The sequence below is a fragment of the Zalophus californianus genome, chromosome 3 (assembly GCF_009762305.2).
Source record: "Zalophus californianus isolate mZalCal1 chromosome 3, mZalCal1.pri.v2, whole genome shotgun sequence".
NCBI lineage: Eukaryota > Metazoa > Chordata > Mammalia > Carnivora > Otariidae > Zalophus > Zalophus californianus.
In genome coordinates this window covers 65,133,404-65,160,215 of record NC_045597.1, presented here as the reverse complement: position 1 = coordinate 65,160,215, position 26,812 = coordinate 65,133,404, and the positions used below count along the sequence as shown (strand labels likewise).

Below are 26,812 nucleotides of genomic sequence, written 5' to 3'. Positions count from 1 at the left end.
GCAAGGGAAGAAAGAAGTGGTCAGCAGTGTAAATTGTTTCAGAGAAATGAGGATGAAGATAGTTGATGATCTTAGGGAGGGTGGTTTTGGTGAGATTGGAAGACAGATTGGAGTGGGTTGAAAATCAAATGAAGGGTGAGGAAATGAAGAAAAGTATGTACACAATGCTTTTGAGAAGTTTAGTTTTGAAAGTGAGGACAGAGATAGGGATCAGCTGGAGGCAAATAAGATTGTGTTGAAATGGGGCTAAATAGGTGGGCCTGGGAAGGGTAAAGTGAGGAAGACAAATAGGAATATCCCCCATACATCAATGCTTTAAATATCCTCTTTTACTTTTAAGTGACTTGAACTATATTCTGAAACATTAGAGAAATGAAAGATGAAAGATGCTTTATTAAAAACAAACATAACCAAAGTACATGGGTTGTGGACAACTTATATCAGATTGTATAGCTCAAACTGAAAAGGAGAATGAATATAAAATAAAGGATCTTCTCTTTGAATTATTCAGTGCAATGCTTCCTTTGGTCATTTGCTTTTAACTAAGAAAATCTTGTCTGGCCTGTTATTCAACTTATTTATCATTTTAAAAGAAGTCTTTTAATTCAAGTCTCATTGTCCAGATAAACAGTGTCTTTGACAAAAAGGAGAGGAGGTATTTTTGCATGATCTTAGTGCAAAGATGCATTCTCTATGTGACCGATGCACTAGTTCTAAAAACTTCTTTTTTTCTGGGGCACCTGGGTGGCTCAGTTGGTCGAGTGTCTGACTCTTGATTTTGGCTCAGGTCATGATCTCAGGGTCATGAGATTAAGTCCTGCGAAGGGCTCCATGCTCAGTGCAGAGTCTGCTTGAGATTCTCTCTCCTTCTGCCCCTCCCCCTGCTCACATAACTCTCTCTCTCTCTCTCTCTCTCTCTAAATAAATAAATAAATAAATAAATAAAATAGCTTTTAAAACTTCTCTTTTCTTATATATCGAATAGGAATGGAAGTGTGGCTCTGGCTCTATGCTCAGCAGGGGCATTCAGGTCCCATGGCAATTCTCCGAAGAGTTCCTATGACTCCCCAGGGAGTGTTTCCAGGCACTTGGCAATATTTCATGACCTTGTGCTGCTCTGTTGGTCTGTCCTTGGCATGGCATGGTAGCTGCTGGGGCTGCTGCTCAAATCCTACTGACTTGCTGATGACTTGTCTCACTCCAGACAGAAGGTGCTCCAGAGTCCAGTTTTTTGTACAGGTGGTGGCCCAAAAGCCTCAGGCTGTGATGATTTATGGTGGAATGAGGGAATGGGAATGAAAGACCCTTTCTCCTTTTGTGTTAATGTCTGTTAGAGGGCTTTAGAGCAAATTATCTTAGGCTCCAGTGTGTTCTGTAGGGAGCAGCTTTTTCTTATTGTTTATGGTTCTTCTTAGAATCAGAGGTCTGTATTCAGGGGCTAGACCAGAGAGAGAATTTCTCCACCTTAAATTATCTTTGACCAGAAGGATCATCAGAATTAATGGATTCTCAGTTTCCCCTATTGAATCACCAATGCAATAAGTTTCTTTCAGGCATTTGCATTTTTATCAGTTTCCAAAGAGGGTTGTGATCAATCGATTGATCTATCCATCCATCCCTCCTTGGTTAAAACCATTGCACTATTTATTCATGTCATTGCTTCCTCCTAAGAAATAAAGGCAGGCATTGCTCCATCTTCAGATGGTTTCTATATTGACTATAAAATGTATTTATTGCTCAGCTCTTAGTTCTTTACCTTCTTCAACCAACAGGACCATTTTAAGCTTAGATCCCAAGGATAGATCTGAGTGACAGCTATGCTTATGAACTTAAAGCCGTCACATTCTTTATTATCTAGCTATCTTTCTAGATTGAATATTTGTGTCCCCCCAAAATTCATGTGTTGAAATTGTAACCCCCAAGACGATGGTATTGGAGGGTGGGGCCCTTTGGGAGGTGATTAGATCATGAGGGTGGACCTCAAGAATGGGATTAGTGCTTTTATAAAAGAGGCCCAAGAAAGCTCTCTTGTTCCTTTTCTACTATATGAGGTTACAGTATAAAGACAGCCATCTAGGAAGTGGGTCATCATCAGACACCAAATCTGCCAGCAGCATGATCTTGAACTTCCTGGTCCCTAGAACTTTAAGGATAGATGTTTGTTGTTCATAAGCTACCTGGTTTATGGTATTTTGTTACGGCAGCGTGAATGGACTAAAATTCTTTTTCTTTCTTTCTTCCTTCCTTTCTTTCTTTCTTTCTTTCTTTCTTTTTTTCTTTCTTTCTTCTTTCTTCCTTCTTTCCTTACCTTCCTTACCTTACCTTCCTTCTTTCCTACCTTCTTTCCTTCCTTCCTTCCTTATCTATATAAAATAATAATTTTACATAATATAAATTTATGTATCCATTTACATTATATTTATTTATATTTATTGAACACCTGCTATGTGCTAGGTACTGAGGATACAATGGTGAGCATAGTAAACCTGGTCTTGGGCTTCAGGGGAAAGAAGTCATTAATCAAATGTTTACACAAATATATAATTATATACTGCGATAAAAGCCACAAAGGACTATGTGAGATTGTCTAAGAGCTTTGTATCCAAGAGCTTCATATCTGGGATAGTAAGATCCGGGAAGACTTTACTAAGAAAATAACCTTAAGCTAAAAGTTGAATGGTGAATAGATGTGCTAGGGCTATTGGAGGTGGGCATATATTTTTAATCATTTCCTTAAATGAATCATTTCCTGCATTTCCTATCAGAAATGGAATTTCTGGGTCAAAGTTTATGACTTGAAAAATTATTTAAATGTTTTTCCTGTAATTTTTCTCTATTTTTAATTTTTACAATTTATTTAAATTTTTTATATAATTCATACTTTCATAGCAGTTGCAAATATAGTACAAAACCCCTTTTTTCCCTTGAACCATTTAAAAGCAAGTTTCCAGTATGATGCCCCAGCACTCCAGAATACTTTATGTGCATTTCCTTCAAATGCAGGTGTTCTTTTATATAAGCACAATATGACCAAATTTTAGGAATTAACACTGACTTATTCAGACCACTTAATCCTTAGACTCCATTCATTTTTTTCAGTTTTCCCAATAGGGTTTTTTATAACAAAGAATACTGTCCAGAATCACATGTTGCATCTAATAGGTCTCTTTAGTCATCTTTTTAAGAATATTTCCTCAGACTTTCCTTGTTTTTTATGACCTTGACTCTTTTGAAGAGTACTGGCTAGTTATTTTGTAGAATGTCCCTCCAGTTGGATTTGTCTGATGATTTGTCATGATCAGGTTCAGGTTATGCATCTCTGGCAGGAATATCACAGAAGTGATATCACACACACATACATATTTCTGTATTTGTTTTTGGAAACCTTGACTTCACATAATATCCCCAAATCTAACAACATGGAGTTTGTTCTAATTTTCTCTTTGTTTGTATTTCTCTTCTCTGACAGTGAGAACTCTGGCTTCCATTATCTTAACATATTACTTGGAGGCTGCATGTAACCAATATCCAATTGCCACTGCTGTCTCTCCCCTTATGGATGCTCTCCTCAACCAAATCAGGCACTGACACCCTAAACTAAGCTACAACTTCTATTAAGCTACAACATGGATAGCCTCTGTACCTTGCTTAGGATCTAACATCCTGGACCAGCAGCCTGTCTCTTGTGTATGCCCCCTCCTTACTTGTTCATGCTTTGACACTCAGTGCTTGGCTTCCTCTCCTCATCTCACCCTACATACACCCTCATCTTCCTGCTCAGGCTCCAATATTCTGCTCTGAGCTGCCTTCCCTGTAGATGTCCTCCTCATCCCACTTGGGTTTCAACATTCCACAGAAAAGCCTTTCTGCAGTGATGCTTTTTCAGCCTGCTTAGGCTCTGGTGTACTGCTTCATGCTACTCTTCTGAGTGAATACCCTGCTTACCCTGTTTAACCTTTGACACCTCTTGCTGAGCCACATTTTATACGTAGACAGCCTCCTCATCTTGCATGAGCTTTGACATGCAATGCTGATACCACCTCCTGCCTGGACACCCTCCTGACCCCAATTAGGCTCTGATACCCTGTTCTCTGTGTAGCTTGGAGCTCCCTCCCATCCATGGATCTTCCATCTTTTGCCATTATCATATTTCCTTTTTATCATATTTCCTTCTAGTCTTTATGCATTTTTATATATTGCTGATAATGAGCTATAGTTCTATTTTGATCCTGTTTATACAGCACAGATTTTTCTCAAATCATTAAGAATATTTCATAAATATAACTTTAAATGACGTTACATGGACATCACATTATTTGTTCACAATTACAAGTTAATGCTTAGCATTGACTCCTAGAAGAGGAGTTACTAGGTCAAAAGTGCCAACATTTTTTTTTAAAGATTTTACTTATTTATTTGAGAGGGAGAGAGAGACAGAGCACGAGCATGGGGAGGGGCAGAGGGAGAGGGAGAAGCAGACTCCCTACTCAGCAGGGAGCCTAATGTGGGACTCAATCCCAAGACCCTGAGATTATGACCTGAGCCGAAGTCAGATGCTTAACCAGCTAAGCCACCCAGGTGCCCCAAAGTACGAACATTTTTAAGGTTCTTTTAAAAACATACCTATTTAAATTCTAGTTAGTTAACATATAGTGTAATATTAGTTTCAGGTGTACAACTTAGTAATTCAACACTTACATACAATATATGGTGGTCATCACAACAAGTGCGCTCCTTTAGCTCTATTACAGATTTAACCCAGCCCCCAACCCCCTGCCCTCCGGTAACCATCAGTTTGTTTTCTATAGTTAAGAGTCAGTTTCTTGGTTTGCCTATCTCTGTCTTTTCCCCCCTGTGATCATTTGTTTTGTTTCTTAAATTCCACATATGAGTGAAATCGTAAGGTTCTTGATACACATTTTCAAATAACCATTTCAGAAAGGTTATTCATTCAATTATTTCCTTTTTTCATTCAATTAACTTACAAATGTAATGCTGTGCCAATAAAAAATATTGTCAGATTTTAAAAAAGAGTCAAATAAGTTGATTATAAAGTTTTTTAGAAGAATAAACAATAAACGGCTAGAAAAATTTTTAGAAAGAAAGTAATGGGTGGGTATGGGAGAACTACCCATACCAGCTTTTCTAATTAAAAGAGTATGGTTTGGGTTAATGAATAGGCAGGCAACCAGAAAATCCAAAAATAGACCTAAGTTTATGTTGAAATTTAGAATATGAAAATGGTGACAACCTAAATCAATGTGATATATGGTGTTAGGATAACTGGATAAAGGATAAGCGGCAAATGCTTCAAGGAAGTAACTATAGCAAACGAAACACTAGAAGAAAGCTTTGCTTTCTAATACAAAACAAAATTAGATGCATAAACAACTCATAAATTTAACTACATAAAAAATATTTACCATACCAGGGGCGCCTGGGTGGCTCAGTAAGTTAAGCGTCTGCCTTCAGCTCAGGTCATGATCCCAGGGTCCTGGGATTGAGCCCCACATCGGGCTCCTTGCTCAGCAGGGAGCCTGCTTCTCCCTCTCCCCCTGCCTACTGCTCTGCCTACTTGTGCTTGCTCTCTCTCTGTCAAATAAATAAAATCTTTAAAAAAATATTTACCATACCAAAAAATACCATAAGCAAATAAAAAGATGAATGACAATTGAAAAAAAGTATTTGACCCTCATTTCAAAGACAAAAAGCTAACAAATCTAATATATATATATATAGAAAAGGACCAAAATCTTAATAGAAAAATTGTTAAAAGAGAAGAAAAGTTTACAGAAAAATAATGCAAAATGTCTATAAGACACATAGAAAGATGTATCATTCCTAATAAGAGAAACACTAAAATTACACCAATGTGCCAATTTTCAATGATAAGATTGACAGAATTCCAAAAGTTTACAATATTTTGTTGGTGAGACTGTGGAGAATGAATGCAAGATAACACAACCCTTATGGAGGGGAACTTGAAATTATCTAGGAAAACTATGTAAACATTTTTGTCTTTCAATCAGCAATTCCACTTCAATGAATCTCTCTCAAAGATGCATTGGTCAAAACGTGAAACATTTATAAGAAAATGTGTAAAGTGTGAAAATTGGAGTCACCCAAATGGTCTACAGTCAGGTGCTGGTTGAAAAATTATGGTACATATATTTAGTGGATTGGTTTCTACTACTAAAATAATGCTCTGTAACAAACCTCTCCAAAAATCTTTACTCAGGGTGAGTTTTTTAGGAACACCTGTATTGTATTATAGCAAACACACAGACATGATATATATCCTTCATTTTGTACAAATAGTAGCATATTATACACACTTTGCTCCTTGCTATTTCACTTAACAATATATGTAAATATCATTTTATATCAGTATATAAAAAGCTTCTCTATTCTTTGTTGTGGCTGTATGCTATTCCATGGTATGAATACACCATTATTTATTAAACCAATATTTTATTGAAGGACATTTAGGTTGTTTCCAATTCTTTAATATTAAAAAATGCTGTAATACATTATTATGTATGCATATATGTACACACACATATATAATATTGTATATATATGAATATATCTTGGGTACCTCCTTAGAAATGGAAATTTTCAGTATATTTGAAAGTCTCCTCTCATCTAGAACTTTAATGTTGACTCTTCTTCTTGTTTAGATTTCACTAACTGATGCAATTAATTCTTTGAAGAATTCCTCCAGGACTCTTTTTAAAGATAGCACAAAGTTGCTGTAGAAATTGAAGGCAGTTAAAAAAAAAAAGAAATTGGAAGCAGTGTCTGTTTTTCAAAAGTACCTGTGATCAACAAATGGGAAAAGCCATGATCTATAGAAGGAAAAATATGTGGTTATATTTCTTCCATGTGTTTCCATCAGCCCCCTGACTAAAATTGGAAAAATGTTTTGCTACAATGAGTGAAAATTTGGAGAGAATCAGTCTGCATAATCAGTCTTCGTAATTTTACATAAGGGGCAATAATAAACTGAATTACATACAAAACCACACTTCATGCTTCAAGAAACAAAACACAGGATAGTTATTTTAAGTGGAACTTCTGGACAAAACTTCCAAATGAGATATAGGTATCATCAAAGAGAGATTTTAAGAAATTTTTTAGTTAGTTTTTTTTTTTTAAATGTGTTTCTGAAGGATGGTTTATCATGGCCCAGGGGAGATTTAAGAAACAAAAACATTTAAAGAAATAGAGTAGATGTTAGCAGTTACTATCAAAAAGGAAAATGGTTCATAGCACAGATATCTTGGAATGTTGTGCAGATGTAAAGAAAGTGATCAAGATTTATGTGATGCCTTGAATAATATAGAACAGTAAAATAAAAGCAGGCAAGAGCATTGTAAGAATATAAACTCTAAAAGCCAAAGTCTGTTGGCCAAGATCCTTTTGCCAAAATGCTTAATAACCTGAACTTCCCCTATTTTCCTTTTGGCATTAATGTGTACTTGTATATATGTGTATGCATGTTTGATTCTCTTCATTCCTTCAGAGAACTGAGAAAGTTTAAATACTTTGCATTTCAGTATTTACATGTCTTGGATGCTCTATGTATATACATGTATATTTCCTGCCTTTATATACAGTGTATCACATATCTTTGCTCTATGTGGTATGTATGCTTTTTCTTCAGTACACAGAATTTTTAGGATATATTTCTCTTTCCCATTCAATCATCTTTCTTATAACTTAAAGCCATGAAATTGAACTGTTTTTCATTATCAATGCATTAAGCCCTAATAGAAAGACTCTTTTATTTTCTTACTGTCATATTCTGGCATTCTTCCACAGTATAAGCAATTGTGTAGTGTTGGCAAATGTCCATGAATCTAGTTCTAAAGAAATGTGTCCTTCATTGTGTATCTCCCATTTCCTTTTGACCTGACCTCTCTCTTTGACCTGGCTTGATTTATCTAAGTATGCTGGTGGTGCCAAGTTCCTTCTGCTTTTCCCAATACACACACACACACACACACACACACACACACACATATATATGTGCACAAATCCCTAGGGAAAGTTATCATGTTGACTTTTTGGGAGGATGGTTATAAAAGTAGAATGTGGAAGTTGGAGAGTAATGGTAGGAATTCAGAAAGATATTACGGGACAAATTGATTCAAAAGATGAGTTACTCTCATATTTTGAGTAGGTGACATGGTATATTCACTTCTTTCCTTTTCATGTGGCAAGTGGCTACTCATGTACACAGGGGAGAATAGGCCATGTCTGCTCTGTTTCCTGCCCTGTGATTCAAGCTACATTATATTGCCAAAATCGAGAAACGGATGGAGCCATTGTTTGCTGACATAGTCCACAGAGCTCAGTTGGGAATAGGGGCAGCCAAATGCTTCCAGAGATAGAGGTGATGCAGTTTCTACCAGCTCACCAATGTTAACCTACCTTAAAAATTTACTTATCTATTCAGGACTGCAGTTGAAATACAGAGCCCTCTCCAATTTCTGTCATCATCGCCATCTCCAAAAAACAAAGTTTCTTTTAGTGATCTAGCACAGTATTATTATTTTTTTTTCCAAGAAGAATACTTTTTCAGCCTTCTGTAAAGGTCTTTTTTTCTCTCTCCAGTCAGTCCATAGATTCTGTTACCTATAGTGTTGCCTGGAATATCACTGATTTATGGTGAATTTAATCTTAGCCATCATACCCCACCTACCTCCCCACCTTTTTTTCTTCCTCCCTAGCCCCCCCTCCTATTTTACTTCTTTTTTCCCTCTCTGTCTTCCTCCCTTCCATTCTTACTCCCTCTTTTTTTTAATTAAATACATATTTAGGGTCTATCAGATTAATTCCATGCTAAGCACCAAGGACACGGTGGTGAAAACGTAACACCAGGAAGCTACATGTAGAAGGGAAGAAAGATATTTTAAAAATTAGTGAATTATGGTTGTAATATGTGTTACATAGGGGAAGTACAAGATAATATAAGCATGTATAATAGGATAAAGTAACCTGCCTATAGAAGTGACATTTAAAAGGAGACTTGGAGATCGGGTAGAAATTACTGGACAAAAGGTACAAAATTAGGGTTGGAGACCATGGGAATTTTATCAGGCAAAGGGAATGGAATATGCAAAGGCCCTAAGACTTAAAGGAAAAGGACTGACTCAAGAAGTAATGAAAAGGCTAATAAGGCCTGAATTCAGAGTGAACTGAGTCTGAGATGTTACACAGAGGCAATAAGGACCAGATGAAGAGTCATAGGTTAAGAGTTTAGGATTCATCCTACTGTAATAGGGTGAGTTTTAGGGTTGTTCCTGTTGTGGTAGGGTATCTGTGAGATGGCACTAAAAAAAAACAGACACAAAGCACACAGATACTTAAGAGGGATAAACTCTTGTTCTAATGTTGTCAGCAGTTTTATTTCTACCGGTAAAACCATCATTTGATCTTCTTGTTTTGGGAAGAGCTGTTTTAGTGTCTCAGTCAAAGTTGGAAAACACTCTTCCATGGGAAGTATAATGGGAGATATTTTTGCTGAGGGAATCACCTCATTCTTGCCCTATAGAGAGTCATAGTGCTTCTCTCCAGTGACCTCAGGCTTGTGGACTTAAGGACAGGAGGATGAAGAATTGACCCCCTTTCATAGGAATTATTGGACTTTCTGGGAGGAAGAGTTTGAAGTTATTATACCCTATATGAAAGATTAGGGTAGTCTCCACTGAGGCCATTTAATAGGAAAAAATAAAGATTTTCCTCCCCCTTTTCCCTCAAAGGATGCATAGACTATCTATAGTCTGGATTTGGACAGAACACAGAAGGAATGTGTACATTGTGAATGTGAAGGGTCTCAGTACAGGGAAGTGGAAACGTATATAAATGTTGAAAGCCCTTCAGGAGCAAAAGACAGGAAGATTGCACTGATGATATCATCCTACAGCAGTGATTTCAGTGATTCTCAAAGAAGTTCAAGTTACTTGGATCCCCAGGTCGGCTAACGCGTCTATCTGCAACTGCCTAATAGGGTAGCAGCCTCTCCTGTTATTCTGCCTTCTAGAGCTCATGTAAGTGACTCTCACTGGCAGATTTTAACCTGTAACCATACAAAGAAGAGGATTCTGGAAATGTGGTTCCTGGTTTCTCTTCTGTGATGCATAGGAGAACTTTGATGAGGTGGCTATGATGTCAAGTTGACAATGAGACCATCCAGCACAGGTGGTAACTCTGGCTCAACAGCAAAGCCTTGGCTGTTGTGAGAGAAAAAGTTCACAGTATAAAAGGCTGCCACTCTGCAAGTGTTGCTGTGCCTTGATACTTCCTATATTAGGCTTCTCTGGAGAAAGAGACCCACAGGGTTTGTATGTGCTTGTGTGTGTGTGTGTGTGTGTGTGTGCGCGCGCGCGCACGCGCGCGCGCACACGAGCATGCGTATGCATGCACGCGTGAGGGAGGGAGAGAGAGAGATTGAGAGAGATTTTTAAGGAACTGGTCCATGTGATTATGGAGGCTGGCAAATCCAATATCCAGAGGGTGGGCTGTCAGGCTGGAGACCCAGGGAAGAGTTGATGTTGCAGTTTAAGTCTGAAGGCTGTCTTCCAGTAGAATTCTCTCTTGTGCAGGGGATGCCGTCAGTCTTTTGTTCTATTAAAGACTTCAGTTGATTGAATGAGGCCCATCCACATAGTGAGGGACAATCTGCTTTACTCCACAGCCAGTGTAAATGTTAATCTCATCCAAAAATACCTTTATGTTTGACCAAATATCTGGGTACTGTGGCCCAGCCAAATGGACACATAAAATTAATCATCACACTTCCCCTTCCTCATTCATGGCTGAGAAGCTACACCACTGGTAGATGCTGTTTTGGAATAAACAAAGTGTCATATCAGTATGCTTCAAATGAAAAATTTATGATCTTTTTATGTATATATGGTTCAGTTCAGCCCTTTTAAAACAGAGCGTGATGATAATTATTTTGCCCCTTTCCCATAGATTTAGGAGAATAGAAACACCCTCCCAATATTAATTAATTAATTAATTAATTCATACATTCATTCAGTCTTCCAACAAGTGTTATTAAAGATATAGGCGCAGAGGATAATGCAGTAAGACAGATAAAATATCAGGTCCAGAAAATAAGATGTCAGTGCTCTAACTTGTGAAAACAAATAAAGGAAAATGCAAGAGCAAAAGATATTAGATTCACAAGCCTGCAAAAGCAAAAAACTTTATAAAGAGGGAAATTTTACAAGCAGATTAAACAAATCAAAATTTACAAGTCTTAGTAACTCTTGATGTCTGTAGGCGTATTTCCTGAATAATTGAAGATGAATAAGGATGATTGTTTAGTCAAACAATTTAATGCCAACTAATATGGTTTGTTTAGGAAGCAAATTCCTTGGTAAAGAATATAAGATCCTAACACAAATTTAATGACTTTTCATTGCTCCCCCAGTCTCCTTTTTCTGTAAGATCCTGATCTTATCAAGTGTTGTCTTGCCAAACACTGTGCTTTTTTAGGATGACAGCCATTGTCAGGGACGATTTCTATGTTGAGAAGTTGCTGAGAGAGTAGTTATCTGCCATATCAAAGTGCATGTTTCATGGCATCATGACCAACCTCAGAGTGTGAACAAAATTAAAATAAAACTGGCAGGTAGATTTCTAAGATAACTTCCAATGACCCTTGCCCTCATATAATCCTCTCCCCTTGGGGTGTGGGTAGAACTTGTGAATGTGATGAAGAAGCCATTTCTGTGATGATGTTACACTGTATGGCAAAACAAAGATTATCTTTAGTGGGCCTAGCCTAATCAGTTAAGTCCTTTAAGAACAGAAAGTTTTCTCCAGTCAGTCCCAAAAGGGGATGTTAGAGTTTCAAAGCAGCAGAGACATACCCCAGCTGGCCTTGAAGAAGCAAATGCTGTCATGGAAAGGACTGCTCCTTGGCAGGGAGCAGTGGGAGGCCTCCAGGAGCTGAGAATGTCCTGTTTGCAGCCAACAAGAAAACAGGGACCTCATTTGCAAAATCTCCAGGAACTAAATTCTGCCAACAATTGGAATGAGTTTGGAAGTAGATTTTTTTTTTCCCTCAGAGCCTCTAGATAGAAACTCAGCTCCGCTGACATCTTGATTTCTGCCTTGTGATACCCTGAGTAGAGCATCCAGTCACACTACGCTAGACCTCTGAACTACAGAATTGTGAGCAAATTAATAGGTATTGTTTAAACAGCCAATTTTGTGGTAAGTTGTTGTGTGGCAAAAGAAGACTAAGGCAAAACAAAACAAAACTTTTTAAAAAATTTTATTTTATTTTTATTATGTTCAGTTAGCCAACACTTTTATCTACTTTTATATCTTTTCGATGTGGTGTTGTGCTGAGATTGGTTTTGAGGTGCCATCGCTCTATTTAGGTCACGTACAATAAAGTGTGATTTCAGTGGTGAGATGACATAGCTGGGAGTAGATCTCTCATAGTGGAAAGGTGGTTTCTTTAGAAGAGGTTCACTTCAAACTTTGCAAAATCTAGGAACAGGTTAAAGAAAGGATTTTTTTTCCCCATAAACATTCTGAATGTGTTTGGGTGTATTTAGGTTCACTGTGTTTTATCATTAACATTTCTATGAACTTGAGGTTTAGAATAGTCAGCTAATTCATTAGTCACTGTAAGACTTGATAAATAGTTCATGTTTTGACCTCAGCAAACTGAAGTATGTAACTCAGATAACCACTTTGTAGTGTTTACTTTAGAGTTGCTGAGGGCTAATTCATTATTTTGGTAAAATGTTTTATGTTGTTATGTCTTTAGCATAATTTTCAAAGCTTTTTAATAGGTTCAATATAACAGTTTGAAAACTGAGAATTATATTTATTTCAAGAGAGGTAGGTGGAATAAAGACTCCAAATGTGTAATGTTAAAGACTTCTTGAGAAAAATATAAAATTCAAATTTAATTTTATACCTTATACTCTATTTTCATCCCCTATTATGAAATGTTTAAATATTTAATTTTAAAATTTTAACACTGATCTCTACACAAGTTCTTTCAACTCTGCTGTCATGCATTTTATTTTGGGAGTAATTTCATGTTGTATTAAGACAAAATAGATTAATGATTTCTTTGTTTTTAAACTGAAGTATAGTTGACAGAGTATTATATTAGTTTCAGGTGTACAAGACAGTGATTCGACAGTTGTATACATTATGTAATGCTCACCATGTTAAGTGTAGTTACTGTTTCTCACCATAGAACAGATAAATGATTTCTTTAGTTACTTATTGGCTGGAAGATTAAAGTTACAACTGTGGTTCCTCGTCTCATTTTTCTGTTCTCTGTGACTCAGACTTCTCATCTCGAAAACTGCTTTTTTCACCCCTTATCCAGGTCCCTCTTCTCAGCCTCCTGTTCCTTTTAATTCTCATGCTTGACCTTTCCTAATCTTAATTTTCCATGAGAACTTCTCTTATTCTTTTTAACCATTATTTTATCTGCCTTTTTAATATCTTCTCTCCTGGATAATTTCTTTCCACCGCTACCACCCTGCCCTGCTTAAGAAATCAATGAATTTCTTTCTTCTTCTTGGTTTTCCTTTTCAGAAAATAACCATAGAAATTGATAAATTCCACAGAGGGATTGAGCCAGGATGTAAGTGATTTATACAAGTTCAAGCCTCTTTCCTCATTTTCCTCTTATTAAGAAACTTCCCCAACATAATTGATAAATATATTCTGTTTATCGGCTTATCTTTATCTTTTCTCTCAACTTCTACCTCCTATTTCATCACTATAAATTGCTGACGATCTGGGTATAACCCCAGAACTAAGGTATGCAGAAGTTGGAACATGAAGAATGTTACTTAGTAATTTCACCTGCATTTTCTGGGTTGCTATCAGAGATTTGCTGAAAAACACAGGAGGATGTATAGGGTTCTGCTAGACCAGATAATGCTATCTTGTCCATGGGCACAAGCAACCATGTGATGTAGGTGCAAAGCTGGTGAGCAAGAGACTTTCATGCAATTTAGAATAAAGTTGCCCTTTCCTCTGGGGGGATGTGGTCTTGTGTCAAGGATTATGGCTTGTTAGGTGGGCACACAGGCTGCCTTTAGCCTCAGCTCATCCCCTTTGCTGGGCCCTTTTGTGCAGTGAACAACCTTCACAATCCTATGTGGCTGCACTTGGAAAATGCACTTGAGTAAATGTAAAACAAACAAGATGAAGTGCAAGGCTTATGTTATGAGAGCTAACAACAACTCATATTTCCTTGGAAAGAACTAAAGTCTACTAAAAATCTTTTCCAAGCCAAACTAAAAATTTGCTAAATGTTCATCAAGGTTTATAATAAATAAGATGTTAGAAATATGTATTTTAGGAGGAAATGTGAGAAAAATTGTGAGAGTAAATTAAAGGTAGATGGAGTATAGAACAATGTTGGGCAAACTTTTTGTTAAAGTGCCAGATAATAAATAGTTTAGGCTTTGTGGACCATAACAGCATCTCTTGCAACTTTTTTTTTTTTTTACTTTCTTTTCATTAATTTTTTAAAAGAGTTATTTATTTGAGAGAAAGAGAGAGAGAGAGCACAGTGGGGAGGGCAGAAGGAGAGGGAGTTTTAAGCAGACTCTTCGCTGAGCACAGAGCCTGACATGGGGCTCAATCTCATGACCCTGAGATCACAAACTGAGCCGAAACCAAGAGTCTGACCAACTGTGCCACCCAGGCACCCTAATTAATTTTTTTAATTGAAGGATAGCTGATATACAATATTACATTAGTTCTGTTGCAGCTATTAAATTCTACTCAAAAGCAGCCATAGACAATATGTAAATGGATGGTTATGGCTGTGTTCCAATAAAACTTTATTTACGAAAATAGGCATGGAGGAGTGGATGATGGTATAATTTGCAAATTCTTGGTAGAGAGTATTAAGAAAAATATTCATTGAGGCATTTGTTTGGTGTGAATCTGATGTTGATACAGAAAGGGCTCTAAATCTGATTAATAAGTAAATCATCAGGCAGATACATTCTATGCAGGATGAAAACAGCCTTTTGATAACCAATTTTAGTTTATAGATCTACAAACACCAGTAATGGAAGTTTTATTTGTCTGGCATTTATTTCTCTATTAAATTTCCTGTAATGTATACATTTGAAAAGATTAAAAACTGGGCTAGTAGCCTATATATTTCACATAAAATGTTATGTAAATGTAATGTAGATCTTTACACTTTAATGTTACACTTTTTTTTTAAATTTTTTATTGTTAATCACCATATATTACATCATTAGTTTTTGATGTAGTGTTCCATGATTCATTGTTTGTGCATAACACCCAGTGCTCCATGCAGAATGTGCCCTCTTTAATACCCATCACCAGGCTAACCCATCCCCCTACCCTCCTCCCCTCTAGAACCCTCAGTTTGTTTTTCAGAGTCCATCATCTCTCATGGTTCGTCTCCCCCTCTGACTTACTCCCTTTTAATCTTCTCTTGCAGTGTCCAGCTTAATAATATAATAGACATATTAATTTTTGGGTCAAGGTGAATTTAATTCCTTTTCTTTTGTAGCAACTAGCTGATATCAGGAATGGTATTTGTTGAGGCTGGCCTTACTAATGGAATCATATGGTTTGATCAGATAAGTAATTTTGGGGGGGAGAATCTCATTGTAAACAAAATACTTGAAAAGATATGTGAAAGAGCAACAATTAGGCTATAAAAAACAGACTTTATCTTTTTCTATGGAAAAAATTTCAGGGTCCTAGCATTTTACTTATGTCCTAAGTATCTGAATATGTTATTCCATAGCATAAATACAAAGGTGATTTTGTTTTTTAAGGGAAATTGCTTGAGTTATCAAACTCTCAAATCTTGAAAAAGATCAATCTTGAAAAGATGCATATATCCTTTTCTGTGGTGTCTGCTCTCAAGGTGAGTATAGACTGTCCAGCAAAGTTTTTAATAAAACTATGTGGAATAAGTGAGAGCTGATGGTTTATTGGACAGCTGAACATCTGGGCTTTAATGTTTCGTGCAGGGAGCAGAATTCCTTTGGCCACACCAGCCCTCCAGCATTGTTTATTGTAGTCTGTAACCTCCCCTTTCACCAAAGCAGGCAAATTTATGAAGGAGTTCACACAGCTGTTCTGGGTTCTGAAGGCAGCTAAGGCCAGCTGTAATACACTTTATTTTGTAAGATTTTTCTATTCCAGTGAAAACTAGCAGTTAAGAGGTCTTAGGGTTTAGATTTGGATTGTCATTCGTCATGGCTAGAAATTAAACAAGTTCTAGTAGGATCAGACCTCAGTGAAAATAAACTTCTTACCTCCGTAGCACATTGATGAAAAGAAAACTCAGTTACAAGTATTTTTCTTGAATTCCATGGACTCTTCTTTACTAACTAGTAGCATGACGTATTTAAGAAGGCATCAAGTAATTTGATATTTGCTTTGACTTATTAATTTTAATATCACTCTAATATCCCATGGTATCTTTTAGTTCTAAACTTGCTGCTGGAAATGACACAAACAGCGGACAGGATGAATCTTGTTTATTTACAAAACAAAGTTTTGTTAATATCATGTATTTGGAGTTTGTTTCTGGGCAGTTAAATGTAGGAAGTAAATAGTACCTTCTTGATAAGGCCATTTTGAAATTTTATAAAAAAATGTATGTGATAGGGCGCCTGGGTGGCTCAGTTGGTTAAGCGACTGCCTTCGGCTCGGGTCATGATCCTGGAGGCCCCGGGATCGAGTCCCACATCGGGCTCTCTGCTCGGCGGGGAGTCTGCTTCTCCCTCTGACCCTCTTCCCTCTCGTGCTCTCTATCTCTCAGTCTCTCTCAAATAAATAAATAAAATCTTAAAAAAAAAAATGTATGTGATAAAAAGTTGATTTGAGAATGCAGTGGGTGAACTGATTCTGAATCCTACTGTATGTGTGGAGCTTGGTGGATTTTCTGGTACTGGTTTTGGGGGTGGGGATGGTATATTTCTGTGGGTTAGAGTCTAACAGTTGCTCTCATGTACTTTCCTGTCTATGCTGGTGCTCTCTGGAACAAGTGACCTGAAGAGGGTGTGCTATTGAAAGGTCTGGCAGGGATGGAGCTAATGAATATTCAGCAACTTGGCTCTACTTATCTCACTTTGTTTCAGATGTGATGAGAGAAAAGGGTGAATTCAATGTGTAGTGAGAGAGCTATAATTTCATTCCTTACGTGAAAGACATTATTCCCAGCAGCCTCGAGATTTGTCGGCAACACCTCAGAGCATGAGTTCAGGCCTGTGCTATTAAACTGTTCCTTCTTGAAGAATCACCCCAATGGCGGCTGGACGTAGAGCTCTGCTGCTTCAAGTAAATCACTGATTTACATCAGATTTTTAGATTTACGGACTATCAGAACAAGATGCTCCAGATGCTATGCAGAATGAGAGGCTATACATATAGGTTTGGGTTATTTACTTTGTAGTAGAAATATGCAGTGTATCATGGGTTCATGTTAAGATTTGGGAAAACTTTTGTTAAGATTTCTTCAGCATATTGCTGATAGCCATTTTTTTTTCCCCTTTTAGTTCACCGAAGGTAAATTCCTTTAGGCCCTGTGACTAACTTCCCTAGATCCAGAGATTATCTAATGAATTCTTTAGAAAACTGTGGAACAAAATTAATTCAAGATATACTGAGTGACTAATGTAATCATATCTCTGGGGAAATAAGCTGGCTCCTAATTTACTGGTTAGTTGCAAAAAATTCTGGCAATGAACTGAAACAAGGATAAACATCTATTATTAAGAAAAAAAAAACCCATCAGGGGCCCTTGATGTCCATATAAGACATAGCCTCAGTTTTAAATTTTCTTCCAAAAGCATTCATTTCTTCCTTGGCCGTCAACATTTATCTGTTGATAAAATTCACCATGTGCATGTATGAAAATCTGATTTATATAAGTCTAAAGCTTTCAGTGGATTCTTTTTGGAGGAGTAACTGTGAGAAGGAATGTTTGCTTAGAGCACAAGTTGGGAAAACATATATAACCACGAAGAATATTACTGGAAGAAACGGAAAAGGAACATCACCAGGTTCATTTCAAACTTTGGTGCATCAGATTCAATCTGTGTTCCAGAAGGTATTTTAAATTGTCATAGGATATTTTTCCATCAGACATTTTCGTATTTAGATAATGCTTCCAACGTTTTAAAAGAACAGAGAGATGCTGTGGGAAAAAAATGAGAAACATCTTCACTCTGTTTCCTAAATCCTAAATGATCATAACTCATAGTCCTGGGCAGAATTTTGTTTTGTTTTGTTTTCGTTTTTAATTGGTGGATAGTTCTGACATACAGTGTCACATTAGTTTCAGGTGTACAACATAGTGATAGGACAAGTTTATAGATTATGCTTTGCTCACAAGTTCAGCTACCATCTGTCACCATCCAATGTTATTACAATACCATTGACTATGTTCCCTGTACTGTACCTTTTCTCCTCTTGACTTATTCATTCCATAACTGGAAGCCTGTCTCTCCCACTCCCATTCATCCATGTTGCCTATCCCTCCATCCTCTTCCCTTTGGAAATTGTCTGTTTTGCTTTTGCTGTATTTGTTTGTTTATTCATTTGTTTTGTTTATAGATTCCACATATAAGTAAAATTATATGACATTTGTCTTTCTCCCTCTGACTTATTTCATTTAGCATAATACCTTCTAGGTCCATCCATGTTTTTGCACATGTCAAGATCTCATCCTTTTTATGGCTGAGTAATATTCCATTGTCTATATATATATATATATATACAACTTCTTTATCCATTGATCTATCTATAGACACTTGAGTTGCTTCCATGTCTTGCCTATTTTAAAAATAATGCTCAGTACACATAGGGGTACATATCTTTTTGAATTAGTGTTTTCATTTTCTTTGGGTAAATACCCAGTAATGATATTACTGGCTCATATGGTGATTTATATTTTTAATTTTTGAGGAACCTCCATACTGTTTTCCACACTGGCTGTACCAATTTAAATTACATTCCCACCAGCAGGGCATGAGGGTTCTTTTTTCTCCACATCCTTGCCAATGCTTGTTATTTCTTGTCTTTTTGATTCTAACCATTCTGACTGGTGTGAGATGATATCTCATTGTGGTTTTGATTTGCATTTCTCTGATGATTAGTGATATTGAGCATTTTTTCATGTATCTGTTGGCTGTCTATATGTCTTTGGCAAAGTGTCTATTAAGAATCTCTGTCCATTTAAAAAAATCAGATTATTTGCCTTTTTTTTTTTGCTGTTGAGTTATATGAGTTCTTTATATATTTGGATACTAACCCTTTATTGGATATATCATTTGCAAATATCTTCTTTAATTTAGTAGGTTGCCTTTTCATTTTGTTACTGGTTTCCTTCACTGTGTGAAAGCTTTTTATTTTGGTATAGACCCATATGTGTCTTCAAATTTTTTCAGTAATATGTTATAGTTTTCAGTGTATAGGTCTTTCACCTCCTTGGTTAAATTTATTCCTAGATATTTTATTCTTTTTTGATGCAGTGGTAAGTGGGATTGTTTTCTTAATTTGTCCTTCTGATAGTTATTAGTATATAGAAACACAACTGATTTTTGTATGTTGATTTTGTATCCTGAAACTTCACTGAATTCGATTGTTAGTTTTAACAATTTTTTGGTTGAGTCTTTAGAGTTTTCATTATATTATCATGTCATATGCAAATAGTGACATTTTTACTAATTCCTTTCTGATTTGAATGCCTTACTTTTTTTTTCCTTGCCTAATTGCTCTTGTTAGGACTTCCATCCAATTTTGTTCTTGATTTTAGTAATTTGAGTCATCTCAAATGCTGTTTTCTTCTTGATATTTTGTTTGGAACATATTCCTCTGTTTTTTCATTTTTCTTGCCTGTGTGTGTTGTCTTTTATGCATTAGATAAAACAGCCACCTCTCCCATTTTTGAAGGGGTGGCCTCATGTAGGGGATGAATCTTATCATTTAACCTTGCCCTACCTTGTAGTTGTCTCTCAAATCTTTGTGATTATCTAAGTAGCCTACTTTGTTCTTAGTGGCTCCCAGTAGTTGAGGGTGTGCCAATTGTTCCAAAGGGGAATATCTCAATCAGCACTTAGATGCAGCTGATTGGAAGCTAGACTCTCAGGAAGTAGCTTTTAAAGTGCAAATATACCTGTTTCAGGGAGGACTGGAAGATGGTTATTTCTGTCTGCTCCCTCTGCGCTGAGCTCTGACATGATAGCCAGCCAAGAACTGTTTTTTGTTTGCTACCATCCCTTCATACACATGAGCACAAGCTCTGCTGGCCACTAGAACCAAGGTGTCAAGGGATGTTTCCTCTTGGTGGCAGCCAAAAAAGCTGGGCACCAGACATGTGCGATAGTGTCTGCATTTTAATGCAAATATATGCAAAGAAAGATTATAAAATTTCTTCTTCATCCTCTCCCCATTCTCCTCCCATTACTACTATTTACACTTAGTGTGTATCTTTTTAATCCTTAATACACACAGACATTAAAAAAAAATAAAGGTACTTTGACTTCCAATTCCACTATCTTTTCATTTCACTGATATTAATCTCTTCTTTTTTTCCAAAAAGAGTAATTACCATCTTTTTCAGATAAACATATTGGTCTAACAAGCAGAGTAAATATAGCCCTACGTACACAGAAATTGATTTTGAGTTTCAAATGTCTCAACTTGCTAGACTACTCATGTAAAACTCTTACTATACTTCATGTTATGGGGGGCTTGTAAAATACTGTACTGAGTTGAGTGGTGGCCTCCAAAAGATTATGTCCATGTCCTAAGTCCTGGAACCTGTGAATGTTATCTTTTTTTTTTTTTAAAGGGTCTTTGTAGGTATAAATAATTTAAGGATCTTGAGATGAGGAGATCATCCTGGAATAACTGAGTGGGGTCTAAATTCAATGACAAGAGTTTTTTTAAGAGAGACACCCAGAGGAGAAGGCACACACAAAGGACAAGACAATGTGAAGGCAGAGGTAGAGAATGGAGTAGTGTGGCCACAAGCCAAGGCAGCCAAGGGATGCTGGGCACCATCGGAAGGTGCAAGAGGCAAGGAACGATTCTTCCTTAGAGCCTCTAGAGGGAGTGCAGCTCTGCTGACATTTTGATTTTGGACTCCTGGCTTTCAGAACTGTAAGAGAATAAATTTCTTGTTTTAGGCCACCTAGTTTATGGTAATTTGTAATAGCAGTTGCAGGAAACTAATATAATAACCAAAAAACTATACTCCCATCATCTAGAAATAGAAGAAAATAACACAGTTGACTAATAATGTCACTCTCAAGTAAACAACACTAACAACTTTTATTGTTATAAAACAATATCCCCAAATTATATTCTGATAAGCTTTTATTTGGAGTTTTACAATTACTTGACTATACCACTGAAACTAAAAGATTTATTTCTGTATTAATAAGAAAGCCTTGTTAAATAGCACCAAGAAAATATCAAAATAACATTAAGACTTAAAGATAGACATTTGGAATTGGATTCCAATTAAACTCATAAAATGGAAGCAATTTATTAATGAGATTTATATTTTTACATGTACGTTTATAAAATACTACCTTTAGAATTATAAATCTATCAAGTTTCTATTTAAACTATTATATAGTTTCCTTGACTAAGAGCAGGAAAATAAAAAAGAAAGCATTCAAAATTATTTTAGAAGGACAAAAAAATTCTTGCTCTATGTTTGAATTATTTTATTGGACTTGTTAAAATCAGCAAATTTACTGTAATTACACTATTTACAATATAATAAAATGGAAGTGACTTACAAGATTCACATTACAATAATCACTATCCTAAGAATTATAATTCTATCAGATTTCCATTTAAGCAGTTATATATTTACTTAGCAAATAGTGATAAAACTAAAAGAAGAAAATAAAAATTAATTTATGAGTCACAACAGAACACCTTTCTGTGATCCTGGATCTTTAGAAGTAGGCTTATTGGAAGGTTAGATCAACTCACTTCTATTTTCAGTTTATAGGACAAAAGACAAAAATGCAGTGCTGGTGGAGAGACATTTTTTGTTGCCAGTGGTTGGTGTGCTGGGATAGGGAAATCACTTGGTGGGGAGGATTCTTGGGAAGGTTCCATACTAGCTTTCCAGGGGAGAATAAGGGACAGGAGGTCTTCTTCTCAGGAATTGTCCCTTGACAGCTTCTGCAGCATCTTATCTCTGACTGAAGGATGTAGTGGAGGAAGAGAATCTGGACCAGCTATGTCCCAGGAGCAGTGAATCAGGCATACTGAAATGACCAAGACTACCGTGGTATCATTTCTATTGAAGATTCCATTTCTGAAGATGGGCCTCTATGTTATCAAATGAAGGCATAGTAAAACTTACAAGTTCTGTTGTTTCTGAGAGTAGGGAGCACCAGGAAAAGTTCTGCATTGAACTTATAGAGGAATTGCTTGATCCAGGATGGAGTTGACCTGATGGAAGGATCCTTTGCCTGTGGTTCTGTTCCCACGAGGATGATGTCACTGGATCACTGAACCATCCAAGCTATATTAGTTTGGTATGGTTGCCAAAACAAGGTACTCCCATTGGGTGGTTTAAACAATACAAATGCATTTTTCTCATAGTTTTTGAGGCTAGAAGTCCAAATTCAAGGTATTGTCAGGTTCAGATTCTTTTGAGACCTCCCTCTGTGGCTTGCATATGACTGCCTTCACATTGTGTTTCTCATTGTCTTTCCTCTGTGCATGTGTGCCCCCTGGTATCTCTTTGTGTGTCCAAATTTCCTCTTCTTATAAGGACATCGGTCAGATTGGATTGATGGCTTTATTCGAACTTAATCACCTCTTTAAAGGCCCTTGTAATTTGGGGGCATTATAATTCAGGCCATAACACCCACCTAATGGTACTCCTTCTTTGATGATCTGGTAATCCAGGGAGTTCTATAGATCCTGATTCATGGTGAGACTTTCAATTCTACTCAGCGCCAAGATTCAAGATAAGCAATTTTGTTCTGGGGATCAGGGATGGCTAGTATAGCAGATGCTATATTGCCTTGCCTGGATTCTAAAGGCCTTTTCAGTACTGTGTTTTCTGGTTGACTTCAACTGCCAATACTAGATGAGGGCTCTCCATGCTACAGAAAGCTTTTTCCTTGTGAGCATGGCAGGTTGGACATGCTGAGGAATTACCAACTCTTAGGAGTTGCTTTCAACTAATGACAGAGCAATAAGTATTGTAAATATTTCAGCTTCTTTGGCCTTCAGGTAGGATAATTCTGACGCATGTATTTTAAATCATTTTCTAGATATTCCCCAAATGATTAAACTCCATTTATTCACTATGATATTTAGTTTGAGAATTGTCCTTCACTGACTGTCTTATTTTCCCTGTCTCACATCCTCCCCCACCCCTTGTTTGCTGCAACTCCTGAATAAATATTTGCATTTGATTATTTTCTTTGGGTCTGCTTGTGGATGGTGGAGAATCCCAAAATAAGGAAATTTATACCAGAAATTGTTCTAGAAGGCAGATCTTCAAGATGGATTCTAGAATTAGATCTCTTGACATTGAGATTACATAAAAGACTCCATTGCTAGTTTTAGGTAGGGTGGACTTAAACTCTGGCATGTTGTAGCATTACAGTCACTAAAACTTTTATTGTGGGGACGTGGGATGGGATGAGGTACAGAGTGATGCACTCACTGTCTTATGCAGTATCTCTGGAATTTGAGAAATGTTGGTATTGGTAATTTTTAGAACTATGGATATAGTCACTTGCTGTTAAATGGGCTTTGATGTGCTGAAAAAAGAAAACCACACACTCAAACTAGCCAGTCATGAACCATGGGTATTGTGTGAAAGTTAGAAAATCTCTTTGACAGTATGGGATGCTTTCATTTTCTAAAGCTAGAGGATAGACTGTATTGAAAATTAGGGCCAGGATTCTGATTCTCCTATACTAGAATTACAAAGAAGGCTGAATAACAGCTCTGGCAAGTCTCTCTCTCTCTTTTTTTTAAAAGATTTTATTTATTTATTTGACAGAGAGAGAGAGACAGTGAGAAAGGGAACACAAGAAGGGGGAGTGGGAGAGGGAGAAGCAGGCTTCCTGCTGAGCAGGGAGCCCGACATGGGGCTCGATCCCAGGACTCTGGGATCATGACCTGAGCTGAAGGCAGATGCTTAACGACTGAGCCACCCAGGCGCCCCAGGGAAGTCTCTTTCTAAAAGCAGGAACCCAGCTTTTTTGCAGCGGGTTTGCCCCCAGAACACAGGTGTCATGAAAACCACCACTCAACCTAAACCAAAATGGGAAAGGAAAAGACTCACGTCAACATCATCATCATTGGACACATAGATTCGAGTAGGTCTACCACTACTGGTCATCTAATCTACAAGTGTGGTGGGATCGTCAAAAGAACTATCAAAAAATTGGAAAAGGGGGTGCCTGGGTGGCTCAGTCGTTAAGCATCTGCCTTCGGCTCAGGTCATGATCCCAGGGTCCTGGGATCGAGCCCCGCATAGGGTTCCCTGCTCCGTGGGAAGCCTGCTTCTCCCTCTCCCATTCCCCCTGCTTGTGTTCCCTCTCTCGCTGTGTCTCTCTCTGTCAAATAAATAAATAAAATCTTTAAAAAAAGAAAAAGAAAAATTGGAGAAGGAGACCGCTGAGATGGGAAAGGGCTCCTTCAAGTATGCCTGGGTCTTGGATAAACTGAAAGCTGAACGTGAACATGGTATCACCATTGATATCTCCCTGTGGAAATTAGGGACCAGCAAGTATTATGCAACCATCATTGATGCCCAGGACACAGAGACTTTATCAAAAACATGATTATAGGCACATCTCAGGCTGACTGTGCTGTCCTGATTGTGGCTGTTGGTATTGGTGAATTTGAAGCCGGTATCTCCAAGAATGGGCAGACCCATGCCCTTCTGGCTTACACACTGGGTGTAAAACAACTAATTGTTGGTGTTAACAAAATGGATTCCATTAAGCCACCCTACAGCCAGAAGAGATATGAGGAAATCGTTAAGAAAATTGGCTACAACCATGACACAGTAGCATTTGTGCCAGTTTCTGGTTGGAATGGTGAAAACATGCTGGAGCCAAGTGCTAACATGCCTTGGTTCAAGGGACGGAAAGTTACCCGTAAAGATGGGAATGCCAGTGGAACCACACTGCTTGAAGCTCTGGATTGCATTCTGCCACCAACTCGTCCAACTGACACGCCCTTGTGTCTGCCTCTCCAGGACGTCTACAAAATTGGTGGTATTGATACTGTCCCTGTGAGCCAAGTGGAGACTGGTGTTCTTAAACCTGGCATGGTGGTCACCTTTGCTCCAGTCAATGTTACAATTGAAGTAAAGTCTGTTGAAATGCACCATGAAGCTTTGAGTGAGGCTCTTCCTGGGGACAATGTGGGCTTCAGTGTCAAGAATGTAACTGTCAAAGATGTTCATCGTGGCAGTGTGGCTGATGACAGCAAAAATGACCCACCAATGGAAGCAGCTGGCTTCATGGCTCAGGTGATTATCCTGAACCATCCAGGCCAAATCAGTGCTGGATATGCACCTGTTCTGGATTGTCACACAGCTCACATTGCTTGCAAGTTTGCTGAGCTGAAGAAGATAGATCGTCATTCTGGAAAAAAGCTGTAAGATGGTCCCAAGTTCTTGAAATCTGGTGATGTTGCCATTGTTGATATGGTTCCTGGAAAGCCTATGTATGTTGAGAGCTTCTCTGACTATCCTCCTCTGGGCCCTTTTGCTGTTCGTGACAAGTCAGACGGTTGCTGTGGGTGTCATCAAAGCAATGGACAAGAAGGCAGCTGGAGCTGGCAAGGTCACCAAGTCTGCCCAGAAAGCTCAGAAGGCTAAATGAATATTATCCCCAATACCTGCCACCCCAGTCTTAATCAGTGGTGGAAGAACCGTCTCAGAACTGTTTGTGTCAATTGGCCATTTAAGTTTAATAGTAAAAGACTGGTTAATGATAACAATGCATTGTAAAACCTTCAGAAGGAAAGGAGAATGTTTTGTGGGCCATTTGTTTTTTGTGTTTGTGTGGCAGTTTTAAGTTATTAGTTTTAAAATCAGCACTTTTTAATGGAAACAACTTGACCAAAAATCTGTCACAGAATTTTGAAACCCATTAAAACAAAAGTTTAATGAGAAAAAAAAAATAAATAAAAAATAAAATTAGGAACCCAGAAAGAGTGGGACCCTGATATCTAGAATAGATTGACTTGAGAATATTGAACTTCTTTAAGATCTTCATGAATTCATGGACTTGAAGAAGTAGCCTACTGAATTTCTCTTTAAGATATCCTTGAACTCCTGGGTCTGCAGAAGTTACTAACTCTTTTTATAAGATGATAGCAGTCACTTCCACTCCCCATTCTGCCTTGCCTGGACATCATGCAGAGTCTTCACCTGGGGCAGCAGATGTTTTGCAAGATAATATGCTTGCAAGTATATTTACCTCAAGATTTTCTCAGAGTGCCCCTAAAGTATGTAAGCCAACAACCAGTCTCAACCTCAGCATGGCCCAACTGGGGAAGTACTATCTCTGACTGGGAAGAAAAGTACTATTCACCAGATGAGTTGCAGGACCTGGCTAAAAATATATTATCAGGAAAATGTGCCTAGAAATCAGTCTTGAGAATGCTGCACCAGGAATTAAAAAAATATGTCTGGATAAAGGAGAGTTTACTGATGAATGTTCTCACATGGCTCAGGATTTAGCATCCTGTCAAGGACACCAGGAATCAGTTATAATCTTCTATTTGGATAACAGAG

The 26,812-nt window shown here is 37.5% G+C and overlaps 1 pseudogene; it reads left to right on the top strand.

Annotated features, from left to right (window-relative positions):
- The first annotated feature begins 24,322 nt into the window (after positions 1–24,322).
- Positions 24,323–25,895, top strand: LOC113920687 (annotated as a pseudogene).
- Positions 25,896–26,812: the final 917 nt, after the last annotated feature.